Source organism: Triticum aestivum, chromosome 3A (genome assembly GCF_018294505.1).
Source record: "Triticum aestivum cultivar Chinese Spring chromosome 3A, IWGSC CS RefSeq v2.1, whole genome shotgun sequence".
NCBI lineage: Eukaryota > Viridiplantae > Streptophyta > Magnoliopsida > Poales > Poaceae > Triticum > Triticum aestivum.
In genome coordinates, this window is record NC_057800.1 from 435,481,715 (window position 1) to 435,500,455 (window position 18,741).

An 18,741-nucleotide genomic window follows, 5' to 3' on the forward strand; every position below is an offset into this window, starting at 1 on the left:
TGAGTGGTGCGCCACTAGTATGAATAGTAGGGATTATTTTTTTCTGATATTTGCACAGGTTACAAAACATATTACTGCACATAATATAGAGAGCACAACATATAAACAGCAGATTCATCGAATACAATAAAAGATTAGTCTCCGAATACAGTTCATCATATTAGTCTCCGAATTCAAAAGACCAAACAAAGATAGAACATTACAAGTCTCGAGACCGCGAGTAGCGAGTTTTTCGGAAGTAATACTAATCCTAACAAGTCCTACTAATCATCATCATACAACTTCTACTCGTTATTAATAACAAGTCATACGATCATCATCTTGATAGTCATCGAACCAACCCTACTTAATTGTTCTTAGCACATGATCATCAGTATTAGGCAGGACCTAAATACCCTATTTAAGGTAAAATGGCATAAAACAATATAGACCCTAACTCTCCATTATGGAGAATGGAGATCATCCTGTCTCCAATTCTTGCGCTTCGCTTCCTTTTGCTTCCAAGAACCTCCTTACGACTGTCCATACATTTTTTCCATCCTTTGATTTGCATGTCTCCACTTCTTTTAGAAATCTGGTATGGACAGTTGAGATTCGTAGGATGACCTGGCTATATGTTCAAAACATTAAGGCTACCTTTCTGATACATCAAATGAGGCACACGATTATCTGGGATTATCTGTTGAAAAACATAGTAATAACTTCATAGTTAGCAATGATGTACTAGTTTTAGAAGTATGCAAAAGATGCACATATGTTGTAATAGTAAAAAATCTTACCAGGGTATCTCCATGGTAGTTACCATAGTTGAACACATGCACTAGTGGCACGTATTGACCATAATGTTGAGGAGTTTGATTGTAGATATTGTAATTCTCAATGTCAGTACAAAATCTGACCAGATGATTTTTCTCCTTGTAAGTTGTTAATTCAGAGCCATTGGTGTAGTGGGTTTTGTCTACCATCTCCCGCACATTCTTTGAACAATGAAAATAAGCTATCAATGGAAATAAGCTGTTAACTATTTTGAAATAAACAATAAAATTAGCTAATAACTATGTTTGAGAAACTCACATAGCTGTAGAATTGGAGGCGTATCAACAAGGACCCTAATGTCCATATTGTCTTGCTCGATTTTAGGATCACCAAGATCCATGGTGACAAGCATACCCTCATCAAAACCATACATCTTGCAAAATGCTTCCCATTTTTTGCAACCAAAATGGGTTACGCTCCCAGAATTATACAGATTTACTTCAAAATCCACATCATGATGAGTCCTTAGGTGAATTTTCTTTGTTTCAGAAATTTCATGGTCTTCAAAATCCATCCTCTCCAAGACATAGCGTCTTGCATGGCATGGGATAAGCTATACTCGAATTATAAAAGATGAAAATTACACGTTGAAAATAGTTGAAGTCATGCTTGATTATGAAAATAACACTTGTCGTCGTTGTGTACCGTTTCAACTTGGAAGGTCTCCTTGAGCTTAATGCTGAAGCGCCGATCATCGTCCAGGTGAGGCATGTCGCACAGACCTCGATCGTCGTGGCATCGGCCGCACTCCCCCGGGAGACTTTCGTCGTCCAATGACGACATATCCTACGTTCATAATTCAAAACTACATCATCTCTTGCGTTGGGTCCAATAAGATAATCCACAGTGTGGTGAAAACACGCCCTTCGAACTGGTTTGAGCTATTGGTGAATGGAGATGGTCTAAGATTTTCAGTTGTAAGAAGTGAAGTGGTAATTTTGAGAGCAAATGGTTATGATGAGTGGTTCCTCTTTCCTGTTTAGCTTTACAATAGAATATTGTTAGTCATACACACTTGTGCATTTTCAGCCAGGCCCAGTGGAGTTGGCCTAAAAACATTTCTTTCTTTAAGACTGCTACATCCATCTCAAGTATTTATGGTCAAGGGTTAGCAGGGCCATCCAAATAGAATATGTGGTATGGGCTTTTTTAGTAGGTCATCCTACCAGATTAGGGTTTATCGATGACGAGCAACTGACATTAGTAATAACTATGAGTTGATATCACACTTCTATATCTATAACACAAGAGGCATTTGATCCTACTTAATTAAGTACTAAGATACCCCAGGCCATGCATTAGTTGCAAGTACCCCATATGTCCTATTTTTCGCAAAGTCATGCTAAAATTCACGGAAAATTTCAGCATGACCTTTGCTGAAAATAGGACATATGGAGTACCCGAATTTGCCGGAACGGAAGTTAATCGACATTCCAGCAAACTCAAGGGCCTCTCGGGGTACCTGCAAAATCATTATCCCCGCGTAATGAAGTCGCCAATGGGTCATTTCAGAAGATCACAAGTAGCATCATCACAAGTACAACATCATCACAAGTACAGCAGCAGCAGCAGTGAATACATGCATAACAGCAGCAGCAGCAACAGGTTTATTCTTCTTCTTCATAAACATTAATTGGTGTGGATGACTCTAGCTTCCCTCTAATGACTCACTCAACTTAACAGGACAACCCACAAGCATTGTTTTGATTCCAACAGCTGCTGTAAAATACATCCAGCAAAGGTGCTCTAAAATCAGAAATACTACCCCCCAAATCTTTAGCTCAATTCTGAAAATACATGGCTAGGACAACGGTAGCATTCAACCACAAGCCCAAGCCTATACTTAACTAGGCCCAGGTCCATTAAATTCTTACAGAAACCAAGAAATGGAATCAACTCCCCTTGTTGCTGATTCAGTCATGGGAGATGCCATGTCTCAAAAATATCAAGTAGCACCATCATGTTCGATTTCAATATAAGGAATATTACAAAATTAACAGTTAAGATCCCAGGTGAGTAACACACTTTGGTCTTCTAGTTACAAAACAAAACTGACATAACTCCTTAATCACTATTTCAGCAAGCAGCAGAGGAGGTTTAAAGGAAAGGAGCATATGTAGAAATACACAGCAGAAAAATACAAGAAGCCTTTGACACTCCGCTGCTCAAGGTACCACTACCCCATGCACATGTATTTGGGTAAGCAGCAGAGCAGAGGAGGAGGCCATTTAATCAGGTAAATGGTGCATTTACAAATTCTTTTCTCCTGGGAACTAGAAGAAAATTTTAGTCACTGAAATGGACACATAGGGCAACAAAACTAGTGCCTAAACTAAACTAACTAATTAGACTAACTAACTAAACTAGTCCCTAAACAAGGAGCCTAAACTAACTAATTAATTAACTAACTAATTAGACTAACTAACTAACTAACTAACTAATTAGACTAACTAACTAAACTAGTGCCTAAACTAAACTAACTAGACTAACTAACTAAATTAGAAGAAAATCCCAGTCACTGAAATGCAGCAGCAGTTAGTAGCAGAGGAGAGCGGGATCAGGGAGCAGCAGGGCAGCCCGGACGGCCGCAGGCGCAGGCAGCAGCAACTTCGACAAGCAGCGGCAGCAGCAACACTCGGTGTGGACGAGCGGGCGTGAGGCAGAGGGCGGCTAGCACGAGCAGGGGATGGCCTGGGGGTTAGGGGAAGGCGGGCATGGGCGCAGGGCTACCGACCAGGTGAGGCAGGGCTCGCGGCCAGGGACTTCAGAGGCGCGGCCGGGCACGGCGCACGTGCAGCAGGACGGGGCAGCAGAAGGAAGCCCGGCGCGCGGCGAGGCCGTATGCCGCGCAGCAGCAGTAGGCACTACTAGGAAAAGGGCTATAGATGGAATTGACACTAATGGCGCACCAGCCATGTGGTGCGCCATTACTATATACTAATGGCGCACCGTGTGTTGGTGCGCCATTAGTGTCCAAATACTAATGGCGCACCACATCCACGGCGCGCCATTAGTAAAAAAAATTAGTTTTTTTTTTCAAAACTACTAATGGCGCACCGTGGGAGTGGTGCGCCATTACTAGTTGAACTAGTAATGGCGCACCATGCCACGGTGCGCCATTAGTAACTTGGACACCACTTCCACCGAATGCACCCCCCCCCCCCCGTGGACCGCGTTTTCAGTTAAAAAAATAAAAAATGATGGAAATGTCAAAAAAATAAAAGAAAATAAGTTTCCCATGTGATATGTGGTCTAGTTGTTGTGAAAATTTACAAATATGAATTTCGACTTTATTTGCGAAATCTCTCGAGAATTTGTAAAATGGGCATAACTTTTGCGTACGAACTCGGATGAAAAAGTTTTTTATATGAAAAATCATCTACTCAAAAAGTTACATCTAATGGGTAGGTGCACCAGTTTTTTTTTAAACTTTTCCTACCCATCACTGGTGCGCCATTAGTATCACGCCACTAGTATTTTTTACTAATGGCGCACCACTGGTGCGCCATTAGTATAGGCCATGGTGCGCCATTAGTATAGGCCACTGGTGCGCCATTAGTATAGGCCACTGGTGCGCCATTAGTATTTTTGAATTTTGAAGGCGGGAAAATAGTAGTGGCGCACCGTCTAACCCCCACCATGCGCCATTGCTATTTTTGAATTTTGAATTTGGATCTGGATCGTGATTTTTTTGCCCATTTTTTGCTCGTTTTTTTGCTCGTTTTTTGGCATGATATTATTTCAAATTTTGTTCCTATTTTTGGATCTTGTACGTTCTTTTTTCGTGTTCTTTTGCCAGAGAGGAGTTCGCCGGAGAGGAGGAGGAGGAGGTCACCAGAGAGGCGCTCGCCTACATCACTGGAGAGGAGGAGGAGGAGTTCGCCGGAGAGGAGGAGGAGGAGGTCACCGGAGAGGAGTTCACCAGAGAGGAGTTAACCGGAGCATCGGAGAGGAGGAAGGAGAAACCATGAGGGGATGGGAGGAGAGGAGGGAGGAGGAGCTCACCAAAGGGAAGGGAGGAGAAACCGTGAGGGGAGGGGAGGGGAGGAGAGGAGAGGAGGGAGGAGGTCGCCGGAGAGGAGGAGGAGGTCGCCGGAGAGGAGGAGGGTAGTATGGTGGAGGAGAGAAGGGAAGACAGAGTGGAGGAGAGGAGGAGATGGAGTGGAGGAGAGGTGGAGTGGAGGAGAAGAATAAAGAGGTAAGGAGGAGAGGACCACGCCCAGCCATATATACAACATAGTAATGGCGCACCGCGGGCAGGTGCGCCATTACTAACTTTTTATTTATTTATTTATTTATTTTGAATTTTGAAGGCGGGAAGATACTAATGACGCACCATGGTAGGCGCGCCATTAGTAACTTTTTTTTATTTTTTTGACTTATTTTGAATTTTGAAGGCGGGAAGATAGTAATGGCGCACCATGGGTAGGTGCGCCATTAGTAAGTTTGAATTTTTTTGCCTCTCCAGATCTTAAAAGCCCCGTATCTTTTTTTCTGTTAGGTTTTTGAGGATTTTGAAAATGTTTAAATTTGGATGTAACTTTTCCTAGTAGTGAGGCAAAAGCCCCGTATCTACCCAGTGATGCGCTATTAGTAGGCAAAACTGGTGCGCCATTAGTAGCCCTTTTCCTAGTAGTGAGGGTTCGGGCACGATGGAGTCGGCGTCCTACGACATCTAACTCGAAGGGGGAAAGAGGGCGAGGGAGGAGCTCACCGCGGTGGCGACGACGAGATGGGGAGCAGCGGTGGCGACGGCGAGCGGAGGAAGAAGAAGTGCTCGGGCCTCCTCTCCTGGTGGACGCGGGCCTCCTCCTCCTAGTGCTCCGGGGGCTGGCAGTCGTGGTGGCAGGCCGTTGGCCGCGAGGACCGAGACGGCGAGGCGGGGCGCGGGGGTCGTCGGAGCGGGTGTGGACCGAGGGGAGAAGTGAATCTGGCGAGGGAGGGACGAAGGGATCGGGCGAATTAGCTAGGGGGAAGATTACTAATGGCGCACCCCCTGGCAGTGTGCCGTTAGTATGTTTTTTTGATAGCAATGGTGCACCCCCGAGCAGGGCGCCATAAGTAATCTTTTTTTAGATAGCAATGGCGCACCAGCCAGCGGTGCGCCATAAGTAATTTTATTATTATTATTTTTTGTTGCATCTAATAATTTTTTAGAAAATGAATATGAATATGAAACAGTAATAATTTTTTAGAAAAACAGTAATAATTTTTTTAAAAATATCATCAAATTTGTTATTTGAAAATATTTATGAATATAAAAAAATACCATCAAATTTGTTATTTGAAAATATAATCAAATTTGTTATTTGAAAATATAATCAAATTTGTTTTTTTGGATTTTTAGTTGCATTCATTTGTGACAGTGGAGCGGGGGAGGGTGCGGGGGGTCCTCGGCGGCGGTGGAGCGGGGGAGGGTGCGGTGGGTCGTCGGCGACGGTGGAGCGGGGGAGGAGTGCGGTGGGTCATCGGTCGCGGTGCAGCGGGGGAGGGTGCGGGGCTGTCCTCGGTGACAGTGGAGCGGGGGAGGGTGCGGTAGGTCGTCGACGACGGTGGAGCGGGGGAGGGTGTGGTGGGTCGTCGGCGGCGGTGTAGCGGAGGACGGTGTGGGGGTGTCCTCGGCGACGGTGGAGCGGGGGAGGGTGCGGTGGTGTCCTTGGCGGCGGTGAAGCGGGGGAGGGTGCGGGGGTGTCCTCGGCGGCGGTGGAGCGGGGGAGGGTGCGGTCGGTCGTCGGCGACGGTGGAGCGGGGGAGGGTGTGGTGGGTCGTCGGCGGTGGTGGAGCGGGGAAGGGTGTGGGGGTGTCCTCGGTGGCGGTGGAGCGGGGGAGGTTGCGGTGGGTCGTCGGCGGCGGTGGAGCGGGGGAGGGTGCGGTGGGTCATCGGCGACGGTGGAGCGGGGGAGGGTGCGGTGGGTCGTCGGCGGCGGTGGAGCGGGGAGGGTGCGGGGGGTGGGGGTCATCGGCGGCGGTGGAACGGGGAGGGTGCAGGGGGTGCTTGTGGTGCGCCATTAATAGTTTTGCAAAAAAATTATAGTAGTGGCGCACTGTGTGGCAGGTGCGCCATTACTAGTTAAAACTAGTAATGACGCACTGTGCCCTCGTGCGCCATTAGTATTTTTGGAAAAAAATTGTTACTAGTGACGCACCGAGGGTCTGGTACGCCATTAGTGTCTATCACACTAATGGCGCACCAACACATGGTGCGCCACTGCTATATAGTAGTGGCGCACCACATGTCTGGTGCGCTATTAGTGGCCATATCATCTGTAGCCCTTTTCCTGGTAGTGTGCGTGGGACCCACAACAACTTTTTTTGACGCGGCCCACTTCCTTCACGCGGATGACCGGCGAGCGTGGGCGGCCAGGACGACAAGCGTGCGGCCGGGGTGACGAGCGCGGACGGCCAGGGCGATGAGCTACTGTCGCAGCACCGCCATGGAAACCACTCCGTCCATCCGTCTAGCTCCACTCCGATGAAGCGAAACCTCCACCCCTGGAAGCTACAACCAGCTGAGCCAGAAGCTGCAACCGTCGTAGAATTTTGCTACTACCGATGACGGATTTGCTACATCCATCACGGCGGAGCTGCGACCTACTACGTAGGAGGATTTTTTGTTGCAGCCGCCCTCAGATTTTGCTACTACCACGGGGATTTGGCTACACCCAACATGCCGGAGCTGAGACCGGCGATGGCAGCAAGATGATTTGCTGCAACCATCCTTCGATTTTGCTACCATCGGTGGATTTTTTTTCTACATCCATCATGCCAGAGCTGAGACCGGCGACGGCGATGAGATAATTTGCCGCAATCATAGTTGGATTTTGCTACTACCAGCGAGGATTTTGCTACATCCATCATGCCGGGGGCGCGACCCACGACGGTGGCAATGATGGATTGTTGCAACCGTTTCTTTTTTGCTACGACCGGCGTCTTTTTCTGCTACGTCCATGAAATGACATTGACTCCTGGTCGTTGCTCACGCAACCCCGTGCAGCGAGCTTCGATGGCGAGGGGACGGTGGCGCATCAGGAGCTACCATGGAGCGAGAGCAGGGTGGGGAGGATGTGAGGAGGAGATGCGGCGGTGAGGAGAAAGAGCTAGGGGAGGTGACAGAGATCGGCGGTGATGGCGGCCGACGGTGACAACGCTGGGTGACCGACGAGGACAAGCAAGGCGGCGCGGGGGTGGCTGGGGAGCGCGGCGTCGTGCGCGGCCCCCGGCCGGTGGCACGGGGGAGGGTGAAGCCGAGGAGGAAGGAAGAAGACGACTCGAGGGGATCCAAATCCAACGATGCGATGCGGCTAATTGAGCAGATGGGATCTGACCGGCCGAAATTTTCGGTCGGTGCGCCAGTGCCTAGAGTGCCCTATGAGTTTTCTATAAAATCACATATTTCGGGATCATAGCAGTTATAGCATAAATATAAACTTTTAATGATGAAGATGAAAATATAATAATACAATAAATATTGCCTCTATGACATATTTCTAATAATTTAACTTCATATAAATCTTATAGGCGGAGTGAAACGGACCAGGGGAGTATGCTTAGCTATTAATAGTCCAGGTGTTGCGTAGCTCCATTATTTTAGTGGCACAAGTACATTATATATATGGTGTTAATTAAAGTAGGGATCTGGACGTCGATGGGAATCAAATTATTAAAGGCCCCTAGAGTCACGAGAGGGCGCGATTGGCCGATTTGGACGTGATTTTCCCTCGGTCTCCATCGCCCGCCCGAGCGCGCCGGTAGTTGGAGCGTAGGTACATTTCTTAATCACAAGCACAGGGATGTAGGAGTACTTTGTATACTCTGGGCGAGATCGTGGCTTAATTGTGACTACGCATCTGAAATCCTTGTTAACTTCGGTGGTGCGAAAGGTGGTCAATTTGATACATTTTCTGTGTGTGCGTGTCGCTATCCAGGATACGATTCCGAAAAGACGGGACGAAATGTCTACAAAGATTTAGTTGTCCGGCCGACAGAGGTGCCACACATTAGTACTACCAGTGTCAATGGATTATTAAGCTCGTAATTAATGAGCGTGATAGATGGTCATAGGTTAGCTAGTACTCTCTGTGTAAACACCACAAATATTTTAGAACGAAGGAAGTATATAGCAAGGCATTGGTCTAAAGGAGGCATCGAAACGCCGCTCTCTTCAATGATCTCCGACCATCTACGGACGCCCTTGTCCACGCCATCAAGGAGGAAGCCCGGCTTTGGTCTAAAGCCGGCGCCCAAGGCTCACACCACACTCCTGGGGACGCCGTTGCATGTACGCCCCCTCGAGTGCTATCCTGTATGTTTCTATCCACTTATCAATGAAATGATACACAACAATGCGTATTCACGAAAAAAAAGTATATAACAAGTGAAGAAAAAGCTATTAGGCCACTAGCAGGTTCTAAATGATTGTATTTTACCGAGGGAGTAGAAGGTAGCTAGTGTGCACTTGACATGAAATGTTCACGCCCCCACCCCAAATCGAAATATAGCCGGATGATAGTGACCCTTAATTAAGAAGAAACGACGCTGTCCTGTACGTATTTAATTCGAGACGCTAGTGTTAGTGTCCGATGGCGTGGTGATTAAATGCCCAGGGCTAAGCTTACTGTACGCATCGTACGAAGGTTTGAAAGCAAGAAAGCTGTCTCACTCGTCGAGGCTGTAGCAAATCGGCAAAGTAAACGTATACGGCCGAAATAAGCCGGGCCCAGCCATTTGCAGGTGGCCCGCCATTCCCGTCAGGTGACGTATCTAGCTCATCATATTTTTCTTTCTAAAGTGTGGTTAACTTGAAAGTATGCATATGATTCCTGTGTACCGATTCTCGTGCAAATCTCATTGAACGGCAGACTAGCGATCGAAGCAAGCATGTGAACGAAGGCAGCGTATGAGAGGATGAGAGCAAAAAAAAAGATGCATGATGACGTGACGTGCGACTGTAGGATTGCCTGCGAGTTCATGCATGCAGATCGATCCATATGCAAACGGATCTAACCTGCACTGTCGCGCATTTAATTGCATGTTACCTGGTCCGGGCCCCGCGTGTCATGTGTAAAATACATTATCTATGCCCATGCTATCCTTCCGTGTCTGCAAGCTATTTTCAGTTTTTCATACATAAACTGTGACACCTACTTGAAAAAATACTATCTTCATTTCAAAATATAGTATGCTCGTGTTTTTTGAGGTTCAACTTTGACTATAAATTTAACCAACGAGACCGACTGCGGCCGGAGCAAAGATTACATAATTGAAAACTTCCTTTGAATACAAATTCACTGATATAATTTTTGCTCCCACTACAGTCGATCTCGTTGGTTAAATTTATAATCAAAATTGAAGTGCGGAAACCGATAACGCATTATATTTTGGAACGGGGGGAGTATACATAAACTGTGACTTCGGGGTACTCCGCCAGCTTCACGTACGCAATAAAACGTCAGGGCCGTGCGGTACATGCGATCGATCTCGCTGTTCTTGCATGATGTACGTACATAGCATAGCACATGTGCATGGCATCCATGTAGGTTCACGGGTTACGCACGTGGCACAGCTGGGGCATGCCCCCCCTTTGGGATGCTTCGACAGATGGCAATGGGAATATCATGGGAGCCTGAATATAAGGATAGCGTGTGTTGGATCTGAATTTTTGATGTGTCAGAATGCATGCACGCACGTGTGCTCCCCTGCGATCCTGCATTCCTGCATAGGATGCCATGCGCGGAATATTAGACGCATACATGTATGGGCCACCGATCGATTATTCGATCAATTGCAAGGTTCATCGAATTTATATATTACTGTATTATATCCAGGCCTGGATTGGATTGTTATCCAGATGATATATTAGGATATACTCCTACTCTGTAAAAGAATTACTCCCTCTGTAAATTAATATAAGAGTGATTAAATCACTACTTTAATGTTCTAAACGCTCTTATATTACTCCCTCCGTTTCAAACTACTCGTCGTGGTTGTAGTTCAAATTTAAACTAAAACCACGACGAGTAATTTGGAACGGAGAAAGTAGTTTACAGAGGGAGTACAAGATATACGGATAGTCAGTTGATCATCGGTTCGCACGAGGGAACGTTTCTTTCTTTCTTTTCTTATACATTTCCTTTTACTTTTTACATTTATGCATCAATAATCCTTTTTAACGCTTAAACAACATCTTATGTTATTTGATAAAAACACCGATGACATTTTATTATGAGACCGATTATACATAGGTCGCCTAAAAGATTATTTTAGATAAGTCAATTTTTATTTTACTTTTGGAAAAAAATCTGATCTATTCATTAACTGTTAGCTCCGTAGACCACCTAGCGACGACTGCAAGCACTGGAAGGTGTGCCGGCGTTATCGTTCCACCATCACAGGAGCCAGGCAAACCTTGTTGTAGTAGAAAGTCAGAAAATCGTTGTGCTATAGCCCCACAAGACCAACAAGTCAGAACAGTAACCACCGCCGATGAAGAGAAGCATAGATCAGAAGGATCTAACCTGTAGACACACGAACATAGACGAATGAAGACTAGATCCAAGCAGATCCACCGAAGACAAACATCGCCGGAATCCTGCCAGATTCGTCGGAGACAAACCTCCACGCACCCTCTAACGGCACTAGAAGCACCACCGGGACGAGGGCTAGGTGAGAAGAACCTTATTCCTTCTTCAGGAAGCCGCCACCACCTCGTCTTCTTGAGCAGGACTCAAACCCTACCAAAACTTAAAAATACCTAAACCGGAGCCCTCTCGCTGGCAACGACCGGAACCCATCGCGCCTCCATGGCCCTAAGGCCATAGGAGATGACGAGGACGGCGACTGCCCTTGCGTGTGTGAGGAGCGAAGGGGGTATACCACGTATGCCTACCTAACCAAACGAATAACTTTTTAGATAAGTCAGTTTTGTCGGTCATTCGATTAAGATCCGACAATTGTTCTTCTTTCTTCTTCCTCCAGCTTTCTTCCTCCTCCAATCATTCCCCTCCCACAAAATTGACTTACCTAATTAAAAATTCATATAATTTACATATATCTATTGTATTATTATGTTGAACAATTATGGGACATAAAGCAGACAGGTGGGACAACAAGTCCTATACATTGCAAAGAGGCCCTTACACAGCTTCTTTAAAAACAAGTCCACGTAGAATATTGTGTTCAACTGTGTTGTCTTCTCCCGTGTCCTCCCTCCTTCATCTCGGTTGTGCAACCGCGGAACAAAATGAAGCTCGACAACTTCTGCCAAGCCTACCCAAGTTGTTGCCACCATGGGATATGAAAACCATAATAATCACCTATCCCGGGTGGTGGAATATGAATCTTGGAGAATGAACATCGGTTGAGGGATCTCCTCGTGCAAGCAAGCCACCCCACACTACTAGGGATAAGCCTAGCATTGGGGGTGGTAAAAGCCTAGCAGTAGCGCGGGTGGCCACACTACGGCTAGCGTCCTACAGCTAACTGGTTAGTAGAAGCGTCGGTCAGGCCCCGTGCTACTACTATTACGTTAGCAGAAGTGCGGGGTTTGACCCGCGCTACTACTAACTAGCTGTATCGCGGTCGCAAACCCCACGCAACTCCTAACTCCATGTATTTCTTTTCCGTGTATTTATGTTGTACTTATGCAACAATTATAGAGAATTTTTATACAATCCAATATATACATACATCATTGATACAACAATGTCTCATCATCATAGTGTATAACAATGTCTCGTCATCATCATCATAATGATATAACAATGTCTCATCATCATCATCGTAGTGATATAAAAATTCATTATCATCGTAGTGATATAATAATGTCTCATCATCATCATCAACAACATCATCATCATCCTCCTCCTCATCATCATCATCATGATAAGTTAACCACTAGCCAATTGTTATCATCCTAGGTAAATAACTTCCGAGCACATAACAAGTACTAGGACCTGCTCCTCTCTCTTAGGAAAAATAGAAAAAAAAGAAAAAACTATCCATCTCCATGATGGAGCACAGAGATCCACTGGTCTCCAATTTGTGGCCTGCGCTCATTCACTATTTGCCTCCATCCTTCAATTTTGAGGCATCCATTTGGTTGACGTTCAGTCAAGTATGTATATTTGGAACTGGTCCTCAAAGGACAAACAATTGCCGTCTCACCTTCGATATCCATCAGCACATGCACAACCACATTTGGGAGCTTCTATTGAAGAATATAATAGTAACATAGTTAGCAATGTAGTTTACTTAAGAAGAATGTGTGAAAAAGATGGACTAGTGAGACAATAGTAAAAAAATCATACCATGATATTTGTACGAATGTTAGCATTGCTCAATTTGTGGAATAGTGGCACGTATCATGTAGTATTTTGGCCAGCTCCATAAATGCTCTTAAACGACAGAACGTCGTTAACAAAGGAGACAAGATAATTGTTCTCCTCCCAAGTTAGCTTTGAGTGTAATAGGTCTCATCTACTATCCTACGTGTATTTCTTGAAGATTGAAAATAAGTTGTCAATTATAAATAAACAAGTTAAGTTAGGGATGAATAACAACTATTTTTAATAAGCAATATAGATTATTTAACAAATTTGTTTAGCAAACTCACACAGAGGTAGAATTGGAATCATGTCTAGATCCATCCAAATGTCTTTATCAAATTGAGGACTGGTGACTCGATCATATTGAGGAATACCAATATCAATGGTTATTCTCATACCCTCCTCAAATCCTCAAACATTGCATAATCCTCTCCAATTTGCACAATCAAAATATGTGACCTACTTCATTTAAGACCTTAGCCTAAAAAAATGAAACCATGTCTCGTTGTCTCGTCTTAAGGTAAGCTTTCCTCGTATCCACACTATCCATGTCGCCGAAAGAGAGCTTCCCTAGTACATAGTGTCTTGCATAGAAGGGGATGCACTAATCAAATTATAAAAAACGAAATTACATGTTAAAGAAAAAAATCTTAAGCCTTGCTTAATTAAGAAGAAATAACTGCCGCTAAAGTTATATACTGTATAATATTTGAATGCCTCTGTAAGCGTGAGGAAGAAGCACCTACCATTTCCATGTGAGGATTGTCGCACATAGCCCCTCGTCGATACAGTTATCGCACTCGAGAATCCTATCTTTGTCATCCATTTCCCTTGTTCATAATTGCAAGATTAAGAATCGACTACAAATACCAGGAAGTGAACACAAAGATCACTATTCAGCATGGCTACTTTCGATGTGTATATGATGGGCACTCCCTCACTGATATTTCGACCGCCGGTGATGGTCACTACTCCTCCTCCCCCCTAATGCATTACCAAGGTCTAGGACAAGGAGAAGAAGGAGAAGCGATCCCCACGACAACAATCAGGATCCTTCCATCAAGAACATTGATCCATACTAGTACTAATAAAGTTCGTGTATATATGGTGGACACTCTCTCACTAATATTCCGACCATCGGTGATGGTCACTACTCCTCCTTCCCCTAGTGCATTACCAAGGTCTAGCACAAGGAGAAGAAGGAGAAGCGACCGCCAGGACAACAGTCGGGATCCTTCCCTCAAGAACATCGATCTACACTAGTACAAATAATATTGGTGTATATATGGTGGACACTCCCTCACTGATATTTTGACCATCAGACTGAAAGTCAACCCTAAGTATCGATAAACATTACATATATGGAAAATCGTGCCAAAATGTCCGGGCACTCGATATGTCCTACTTTTTTTTACCAAAAGTCATGCCGAAATCCACGAAAAAATTCTTCATGATCGTTGCTAAAAATAGGAAATATCAAGTTCCCAAAATTTACCAAAACAGAAATTAATCAACATTGCGGCAAAACATAGGAACCCGTAAGTTCCGTACAAAACATTGCATCATTATGGATTCATGTTGTTACAAAGTTGCCTTCTGTAAATTCCATAGTAATTCAGTCTTGCATCATATGAATAAAAGATATATATGAAAGTTGTTCCATATCATGCAATTTTTTCCTAAACAAGCACACAGTATTCCTCCGTCGGTGCCCCAGTGCAGTGGTCAGAGCTGCACCCTCGCATCCACAAGGTCCTATACTTTTTAGCCCTTTTGTGTCAGACATTGTAGATTAAGCTCTTTTGCGTGCACGTCCTATATATGTTTTGTTAAGATTTGTGCCTACTGCGTCTACAAACCATTTGCATGAATTTATCATTTTGTATAGCCTCTATTTGATATGGTCAAATTAGGAATCTTATTGTTAACCTATAAGTTTCTCATATTTCAATAAAACTTGGCATTTTGCAAAATTCATAACTTAATCCCTGTGCATCTTATAAATTCATGTGTTCTCGATCTGTTGATTATTTTTATGTGTACTACATGCCCGTGTCATTTGCATTCTCACTAAAATCATTAGCACATTGTTTCTAGTGGCCAATGATAACCCACAAGTATAGGGGCTCGCAACAGTTTTCGAGGGTAGATTATTCAACCCAAATTTATTGCTTCGACACAAGGGGAGCCAAAGAATATTCTCAAGTATTAGTAGCTGAGTTGTCAATTCAACCACACCTGGAAACTTAATATCCGCAGCAAAGTATTTAGTAGCAAAGTAATATGATAGTAGTGGTAACGGTAGCAAAAGTAATATTTTTAGTTTTATAGTGATTGTAACAGTAGCAACGGAAAAGTAAATAAGCAAAGATCGATATATGAAATGCTCGTAGGCAGTGGACCAGTGATGGATAATTATGTCGGATGCGATTCCTCGTGCAATGGTTATGACATAGGGTGACACAGAACTAGCTCCAGTTCATCAATGTAATGTAAGCATGTATTCCGAATATAGTCATATGTGCTTATGGAAAAGAACTTGCATGACATCTTTTGTCCTACCCTCCCGTGGCAGCGGGGTCCTATTGGAAACTAAGGGATATTAAGGCCTCCTTTTAATAGAGTACTAGACCAAAGCATTAACACTTAGTGAATACATGAACTCCTCAAAGTATGGTCATCACCGGTAAGTGTCCCGATTATTGTCACTTCGGGGTTAACGGATCATAGCACATAATAGGTGACTATAGACTTGCAAGATAGGATTAAGAACTCACATATATTCATGAAAACATAATAGGTTCAGATATGAAATCATGGCACTCGGGCCCTAGTGACAAGCATTAAGCATAGCAAAGTCATAGCAACATCAACCTCGGAACATAGTGGATATTAGGGATCAAACCCTAACAAAACTAACTCGATTACATGATAAATCTCATCCAACGCATCACCGTCCAACAAGCCTACGATGGAATTACTCACACACGGCGGTGAGCATCATGAAATTGGTGATGAAGAAAGGTTGATGATGACGATGACGACGGATTCCCCTCTCTGGAGCCCCAAACGGACTCTAGATCAGCCCTCCCGAGAGAGATTAGGGCTTGGTGACGGCTCTATATCGTAAAACATGATGAATCCTTCTCTCCAATTTTTCTCCCTGAACACGAATATATAGAGTTGGAGTTGAGGTCGGAGGAGCACCAGGGGCCCACGAGGCAGGGGGCGCTCCCAGGGGGTAGGCGCGCCCCCACCCACGTGGACAGGGTGTGGGCTCCCTAGCCTTGATTCTTTCGTCAGTATTTTTTATATATTTGAAAAATAATCTCCGTTGATTTTCAGGTCATTCCAAGAACTTTTATTTCTGCACAAAAATAACACCTGGCAATTCTGCTGAAAACAACGTCAGTCCGGGTTAGTTCCATTCAAATCATGCAAGTTATAGTCCAAAACAAGGGCAAAAGTGTTTGGAAAAGTAGATACGTTGGAGACGTATCAACTCCCCAAGCTTAAACCTTTGCTTGTCCTCAAGCAATTCAGTTGACAAACTGAAAGTGATAAAGAAAAACTTTTACAAACTCTGTTTGCTCTTGTTGTTGTAAATATGTAAAGCCAGCATTCATGTTTTCGGCAAAGATTATGAACTAACCATATTCAGAATAATATTTTGGTCTCATGTTTACTCATATAAATGGCATAATCAACTAGCGAGCAATAATAATAAATCTCGGATGACAACACTTTCTCAAAACAATCACAATATGATATAACAAGATGGTATCTCGCTAGCCCCTTATGAAACCGCAAAACATAAATGCAGAGCACCCCTGAAGATCAAGGGCTGACTAGAAATTTTAATTCATGGTAAAAGAGATCTAGTCAGGTCATACTCAATGTAAACTAATAATAATACATGCAAATGACAGCGGTGCTCTCCAACTAGTGCTTTTTAATAAGAGAATGATGACTCAACATAAAAGTAAATGGATAGGCCCTTCGCAGAGGGAAGCAGGGATTTGTAGAGGTGCCAGAGCTCGATTTTGAAATCGAGATGAATAATATTTTGAGCGGTATATTTTCATTGTCAATATAACAACCGAGAGATCTCGATATCTTCCATGCTACACACATTATAGGCGGTTCCCAAGCAGAATGGTAAATTTTATACTCCCCCACCACCAACAAGCATCAATCCATGGCTTGCCCGAAACAACGGGTGCCTCCAACTAACCACAATCCTGGGGGAGTTTTGTTTGCAATTATTTTGATTTGATTTGGGCATGGGACTGGGCATCCCGGTGACCAGCCATTTTCTCATGAGTGAGGAGCAGAATCCACTCCTCTTGAGAATAACCCGCCTAGCATGGAAGATACAGACAACCCTAGTTGATACATGAGCTATTCGAGCATACAAAACATAACGTTTATTTGAAGGTTTAGAGTTTGGCACATACAAATTTACTTGGAATGGCAGGTAGATACCGTATATAGGAAGGTATGGTGGACTCATATGGAATAACTTTTGGGGTTTATGGAGTTGGATGCACAAGCAGTATTCCCGCTTAGTACAAGTGAAGGCTAGAAAGAGACTGGGAAGCGACCAGCTAGAGAGCGACCACAGTCATGAACATGCATTAAAATTAATCAACATTGAATGCAAGCATGAGTAGGATATAATTCACCATGAACATAAATATCGTGGAGGCTATGTTGATTTTGTTTCAACTACATGCGTGAACATGTGCCTAGTCAAGCCACTCGAGTCGTTCAAGGGAGGATACCACCCTATCATACCACATCACAACCATTTTAATAGCATGTTGGCATGCAAGGTAAACCATTATAAACTCCTAGAAAATTAAGCATGGCATGAGCAACTATAATCTCTAATTGTCATTGCAAACATGTTTCATTCATAATAGGCTGAATCAGGAATGACGAACTAATCATATTTACAAAAACAAGAGAGGTCAAGTTCATACCAGCTTTTCTCATCTCAATCAGTTCATCATATATCGTCATTATTGCCTTTAACTTGCACGACCGAATAGTGTGGATAATAATAATAATAGTGCACGTGCATTGGACTAAGATGGAATCTGCAAGCATTCAATTCAAGGGAGAAGACAAGGTAATATAGGCTCATTGTTAGATCAACAATAATGCATCTGAGAGCCACTCAACATTTTCATCATGGTCTTCTACTCTCGACCCCCCGAAGCAAAGAAAGGAACAAAACTATTTACACGGGAAAGCTCCCAACAAGCAGAAGAAGAACGAGAAATCTTTTTGGGTTTTCTTTTTAATTACTACTACTACATGCATGAAAAGTAAACTAGCTAAAAGCTACAACTAAATTGTTTTTGGTTTTTCTTAAGGTTTTTCAAACACACAAGAAGAAAGCTTAAAAATAAAATAAACTAGCATGGATGATACAATGAAAAAGTATGAGCACCGACAACTGGCATGAGTGTGTGAACATAAATGTAATGTCGGTGAGAAATACGTACTCCCCCAAGCTTAGGCTTTTGGCCTAAGTTGGTCTACGCCCAAGGATCAAAGTTGTAGTTGGGGTCATACTGAGAGGCAGCGGCAATTG